This window comes from Camelus dromedarius, chromosome 33, assembly GCF_036321535.1.
Source record: "Camelus dromedarius isolate mCamDro1 chromosome 33, mCamDro1.pat, whole genome shotgun sequence".
NCBI classification, from domain to species: Eukaryota; Metazoa; Chordata; class Mammalia; order Artiodactyla; family Camelidae; genus Camelus; species Camelus dromedarius.
The window spans coordinates 15,142,988-15,149,948 of record NC_087468.1 but is presented as its reverse complement, the minus strand read 5'-3'; the positions used below and the strand labels follow the sequence as shown (position 1 = coordinate 15,149,948).

Below are 6,961 nucleotides of genomic sequence, written 5' to 3'. Positions count from 1 at the left end.
GATTGCTAGAGGCAGGACTGCAGGGTACTAGGGAATGTGAATTTAAATTTATGAGAAGTACTAGAAAGCATTCTTAACTTGTCGTATATGGTTGAGCTTCAGAAATTATATATAGAATTACGTGTGTGAGTGTATATGGTCCATATTTTTTGAGAGAGACCACCAGCTTTCTTCAGACCAAAAAAAAAAAAAAGGTTATGAACCATCGAGCCACAGGGAGCTGGCATTTCCCTGCAACTCTGGACCACAGGTAGGGAATTTGCAGGTTTTGAGCAATTTTATTGATCAGGTACTTGTCCTACCACTTCCCGTCCAAGTCCAGGGCCACCTGCCAGGAGAGCAGGTCGTGGCATTCACCCGAATGTCTTACCCCTAGAGTAAAGGTGAGGCGCCGCACAGACAGATACATACAGTCACGGCCACACGCGGGGAGCACATTTGCAGTTGTTACAACTTGGCGGAGGCGATGCTACTGCACCCAGTGGGTGGAGGCCAGGGATGCTGCTCCAGGTCCTACAGTGTGCAGACTAGCTCCCTCCAACAAAGAATTGCCCAGCACAAAATGTCAGTGCTGCCAAGGTTGGAGAAATCCTGTAAAATATCTGATTAGTAGCACCGACACACTATTTTGGACAGAAGAGCGATCACATTTTTGATATTTCACATGCCACTTGGACCCAGCTCACATGAAGTTTCTGCTTTTACAATTACTTTTGCATAACTCAGAGAAATCTATTTCTAACCATTTGAGGTTGAATTCTTAGAGTATCTTTTCCTTTCAAGTGGGTCTAGGTAGGTGTTCTTCACATTTTTTTAACTCCAAAAATAACTTTTAAAAATTATAGGCTACGAGCACATTTTAAAGTAGATACCTAAATTTTTTCATCATTAAGTATGGTTGAAAGGTTGTAACTTTCATTGTATTGTAAATATTGGCATTTAAATTATAATAACCATCACTCTTAAATACATCCAATGGAATCTAAATACCATAGAGAGTTAAGACCCACAATCATTCATCCTAAAAATACATGAACAAAAAATAATAATGAATAAAAATCTTAAATACATGAACAAATTCTTCTTTAATAGTGCAAAAATTTGCATTATTCCCTTTTCTCTGTGAATGTCAATCTATTTCCCCAATAGAATTTTATACTAATGTAATATATTTTATCTTGAAAGTCTTTTATTGATCACCCTATCCCCTATTCTGTACCAAGATATGCATATAAATTCAAATATAAATTTGAAAGTGTTTATTATAACCACAAGTCTCTAAGAGCTAGCAAAATTTCCTTTGGCTTGACTTATTAATATAATAATCAGTATACAAGTGATCAAAATAACAACTATTTATAGTTTTTTATAATTATCAATCAAAAAAGGAAAAATATACAAACATACATGTGTGTATATATATTCATTTAAAATCCATTGCTAGAAAGAGACAGGGTTCATTACTGATCTCATTCTATTTTTCATTTTTATAGGTATAAGCACTCTGAGTAAACTTATTTATATAAATTAGTAAATAATTAGGAGAGGAATTTTATTAGAGTAATTGGTCGGGGAGTAATTAGGTTTGTTTATTTATTTATTTTTAGAGGAGGTGCTGGGGATTGAACCCAGGACCTTGTGTATGTCGAGCATGTGCTCTACCATTTGAGCTATACCCTCCCTTCTTTTTATTTTAAGAGCAACTTTTTGTTGTGTTTTAATTCCTTCTGAGTTAAATGCCCCCCCAAAACAGCAAACAAAAACCACATAATGATCTATCATAGGAATCAAGAAAGCTCCAATAGAGGCCAAACTAACGGGATGGAGGGGTGAGGGGGCTAGAGACAGAGCAGCCTGTTACTTAGCTACTTCCTTCTACCCTCTCCTCCTCCACGCGTCTGGTTTTCCCCAAAACTCATTACACAAATGAATTAATTCATTTCCCTATTAATCAGGTTGAGCAGCTTTTCATATGTTTCCATCTCCTCTTTGATGAATTACTCACTTACACTCTTTTTCCTAGTTTTCATGGGCTCTTGGTCATTTTCCTGTCAATTGGTACTAACCCTTTGTCCATCATATGTGTTGTAAACGTTTTCTTCTATTGTTTGTCTGAGGTTTTTACGTGTACGGTAACTTTTCATTTCTCTGTAGTTAAGCCTATCGATCTTTTCCTTTGTGGCTTCTAGATATTCTCAGACCCCACTGGTATGCATGTGAGTTTTGACAGCCATTTGGAAAGTAATCTGGCTGTTACTACTAACATGTAAATATGTACGTATCCTTTGTCTCAGCAAGCCCACTTTGAGACATCTTTTCCACAAAAATCAAAACATCACTTCATGGGGGGAGGGTAGAACTCAAGTGGTAGAGCACATGCTTAGCATGCACAGGGTCCTGGGTTCCATCCCCAGTACCTCCTCTAAAAATAAATAAATAAACCTAACTACCTCCTCCCCCCTACACACACACACACATACAAAAAGCAAAAAAAAAAACAAAACAAAACAAAACCATCACTTTACAACAGTGTGTGTACAAAGATGTTCATCAGAGTCCCGTGGAAGCAAAAATGAGAAACAACTTGAATGTCAACCAGCAAGGCAACAGCTGAATAAATTGCATGGTGGAGCCACACTATAGTATACTTTAACTGTTATGAAAAAGAATGATTTTGCAGAACAATGTGAAAATTCTTAATGCCACTGACCTGTATACTTTAAAATGGTTAACATGGTAAATATTATGGGTTTTTTTTTACTACAATCTTTTAAAAAGAGAAAAAAATAGAATGATTTCTATCTCTACATAGTGTTCTGGAGAAACGGCCGTGAAAATTGTTAAGAGGAAAATCCACGTTTCAGGTAAAGTGTGGGTCTGTGTGTGTCTGTGTGTGCGTGTGTTCATAGAAAAAGGTATGGAAAGATACAAACCAAATTTTATTGTTAATTACCTTGGGGAGGGTGAGGCATCTATCCTTTGACTTGTAACGAGAAGCATGATTTTAGAACCCAGAGCCAGGCTCAAGTCCCGGTTCCACTCCTGTTTTGATGTGTGACTTGGACGCGTTACACGTTAGTTCCTTCATGTGCAGAACAGGAAGAGAAACAGTATCCGCCTTACGAAAACCGTTGTGAGGCACGGACATTAGAACAGTGCCCGTCACAGTAAATTACAGACGTTGTCATCGTTACATTATTATCTCCTTCGGCGTCGTCTTCATTGTACCCCATGCACTCTTCCAGCCCTATCTACTGGGATCGTTGAGGATTTGATCATCTGGAGAGAAAAACAGACAAAAATTACAAGAAGCCAAAAACTGAGAGGATTCACACAGTACTTGTTTCAGATCCCACCAGAGCTAGCTTGTTTCTGAGGCCCTGTCTGAGCTTTGGCCCCAAAGAACTGGCACGATTTTGGAAACACTTGACCTAGACTTCTTTCTTCTTGGCCCGTCATCACATAGAAGGTAGTCTCGAAAGCCTAGGAGCTCTCGTCTCAGCATCTCCACGCCTTCCCTATTGCTTTTCCGAGTGTCATCTCCCTCTGCTCTCCTGCCAAATCAACAGCTTCTTGTACTACAAATGCCTTCTCTCACTAGAACTCTCTCTTGACTGGCAGACTGGTAAGACCTGGAGTCGTCACACTCGCTGTCTGAGTCGCAAACACCTGTTTATCGAATCCTAACCTTGCCTCTTTCATGGAACTATGGCCACATTCTTTGGGTTGAGATCTGCAGCCTTTAGGCAGCGATTAGATTTTTTTCTATGTGCTATGCAACGTTTCACATTCCACACATCTCATTCATGTTATATATGAAATAAATCAAAAACTCCTCCTAGTGTATTTTAACCTTAGGGCACTAATGTGTGGAATCAGAAATCTCATTCCTTTCAGAACAGGATGGCAATGAGCTTCCTCGCGAGTAAAGAGCTCTCTATGTTATTAATTATAATGCTTGAGACTAAAACAAGGCAGTAGCTCTTTTCATTGATTTTACATGGTCCCCAGGGGTCCCTCATTTCCCCACTTCTTTGTGCCATCCGTTGTATTTATCTCCTCTTTCCTTTTTTCTCCTTCCCTTTCTCCCACTCTTCTCTCTCCCTCTCCTCAATCTTAAGTAACTTCTATGTGTCAAGCTCTCAGCAACAAAGCTTGAGCAAAAAAGATCACCTTCTTATTGTCATGGAGCTTACAGATCTCACTGGGAGTTGAGACATGCATCATATAATCACCAGATCTGTATGTAATTTCAAACAGCACTGAGTGCCATGTAGGAAAACACAGGACCCTGTGAGAAATCTGTGTAGGTGAAGATTTCATCCGGAAGGAGGCAGCTGAAGGCTTCATCCAGGAAGTGGCAGCTGAGCTGGAGCAGGAAGGATGAGGAGGAATTAGCCAGGCATCTCCCCTCATTTAGAGCTCCCGGTGGGCAGAGACCAGGACTGTCATAGCACCAATCCTGGGTCTGCTTGACAGAAATGGGAGGAAGGGACAATGTGAAAAATGTAAGTCAATGAAAATGAGCTCTGCTTTGTTTTGAGAGTAATCAATCAATCAGTTTAACTGTTAAAAGAAAACCAAAGTAGAAGACAGAAAGAAGAATGTGGCACAAGATGAGGCTGAAGAAGTAGCAGCCAAATCACACTGAGGCCTTTAAGGGTTCCTAGGGATTTGGGTCTTGGTCCTTACAGGATTGGCCGCCACTGAAGGGTTATTAATTTTTTTTTTACAGCTAACTATTATGTGCTATATACTGTGCTAAAGACTTTACTTGCATCATTTTGTTGCATCCTTGATGCAATTCTGTAATCGTACCATTATTATCCCAATTTTACAGCCTGAGAACCCTGAGGTGTAGAGGGTAAGCTGTTTGCGCAACACGATTCGTGGCAGAGGCTTGACTCCAAAACCTCTACTCTTAACCATTAAATTACACGCTAAGAACAAAAACGAGTAGGTAAGCAAGCCGGAACAGCTGATTCTAATCTCCTTGGCAGGAACAGCCCCTCTGTGGAGCTGGTAGCATAGGGGTACAGGGTTTAATGACCTAATCATTGAATTTAATCCTCTTGTTCTGACTCCATATTAATCAAATAACTTTCTAATTATAGTCTGGCTTCCTGTATAGATTTTTCTGCTGGAAGATAAAGCACTGACCAGCCTACACATGCAATTTGTTCCAGTTGGGAATTTTATTACTCATTGTAAGTTAACAAATTGGCATTCTGCTTTTTTTAAAAAAAAAGGTGAAATACTCTGAAACAGACAAACGAGGAATTATGAAAGTCTTACAGTTATTTTTTTCCATGAAGTTAGTTTGAAAAATAGAAACAAATAAAAATAACATATATACTGTCTCTTTTGTAATTTAGCCTTTTCTTGCTCCCTGCTTTGAGGGACTATGGATGTGGCCATGAAGTCCAGAGATAAGCCCTTTCTTTACGTTCTTTGTTTAAACCCCCTAGAACAGCCCAAATGCTTCTATTGTTTGCCCATCGGAAACCCACCTCGCCTCCCGCCTGCCGCGGAGAGGACGGTTCTTCTGAATTTACCTAATTCTCTGAGCAGTTAGCAGCTGGAAGCGGCTGCCAAGGGGGTCTCATTCATTATCCCGGGATAATGAGCATCCTATCCTAGGAGCAGGCCGTTTCCTAATAACATCATTAAACCCGGTTTTCCTGAGCTTGGGGCCACCGCGGCTGTAACCCCCCGCCCCTCTCCGCGCCCTCCAACCAGCCCTGCACCAAGCTCGCTGCCCCAGTGCGGGAGGAAGGGTCAACCGCCCACCTGCCACTTGTGGGCTCCTTCCAAACCCGGACTCCATAAAATCGGTTCCCGACTCACTAAATCCTCGTTGGCCCAAGTTTGGTTTTGTTCTTTTCCCTTCTTTCCCTATAATTCCTTTAATGGGCAAAACTGGCACAAACGCAGGTGGACATTTTAAAGTGAAAGCTTCAGGAAACGGAGCATTGCACCTTGTCAAGAGATCTGCTGAATCACATGGGCGACACAGGCACCCCCCACACACACACTCCAAAATATTCAACAGTCTTTTGAACAGAAGATTGAAATGACACTCTAAACGTCGACTTTTTTTCCCCTCTAAGATAGGAAAGTCAGCAAATGCAAAGTCAGCCTTGTGAGCAGCCTCCTTTTTCGGGCAGAGAAAAGGCTGGAGTTGGAGGGGCCGAGTGCGGCCTCCACCGTAGGGTCAGCAAAGGGTAAGGGCCTCTCTCGGAAACTTTAGCGCTGGGGGAGAGAAGAGGACGGCAATCGTTGAAATCGATGACAGAACGCTCCTTATTCTGCTTCTCGGCCATTTTCCCCACAGAACCATTAACCAAGAAATTGCTAGGAACTAGACGGCCCCCCGCAGGATCGCCCGCCGCCAGCAGCGCGCAGGGCGGGGATGCACAAGGCCGTGCGAAGGAACGTCCGCTGACCAGCCAAGATGGCCACTTTCACGTGGCTATGGGCCACTGGCTCCCTGTCACTCGAGCACCCAAAGGCGGGGCGGCAGGAAAGACCCTCGGGATGAGCCGGAGGACAAAACCCCCGCCGATTCCCGCCGCCGCCGCTGGGGGACGCGACCTCGCGGCCAGAGAACCCGGCCAACGGTCGGAGGGGAGGTACCATGTCACAGCACAGGGGAGCAGTCCCACCAAGTCCTTGTCGCTTTTCCTCCCTCATCGAACATGGAAGGGTAGAACGACTCTATATATTCGCATTTCCCCTTACGCCTTGTTAGAAGTGCTTAATATGGCGAAATAGTCACAGAAGGGGCGCGTCACCTCCGCTCCCCACCTGCCTGGCAGAGTGGTTCGGCCCGAGCTCCCCTCGGCGCACCGCCCCTTCCCCACCCCCCGCCCCCGCGCGAGTGGCGCATTGGCGCGCGGCGCCGAGGGGCGGGGCCCGGGCCGGGCGCGCGCGGGCGCCGTATATAAATACTGGGCCGCGC

At 43.4% G+C, this 6,961-nt stretch overlaps 1 long non-coding RNA gene across 1 annotated transcript; it reads right to left on the bottom strand.

Annotated features, from left to right (window-relative positions):
* Positions 1-2,921: 2,921 nt before the first annotated feature.
* Positions 2,922-5,124, bottom strand: LOC135319864 (uncharacterized). The gene is made up of 2 exons (XR_010378837.1): positions 4,174-5,124; positions 2,922-3,279 (listed from the first exon to the last, which is right to left on the bottom strand). It is a non-coding gene; the product is annotated as an uncharacterized LOC135319864 (long non-coding RNA).
* Between the last annotated feature and the right edge of the window lie 1,837 nt (positions 5,125-6,961).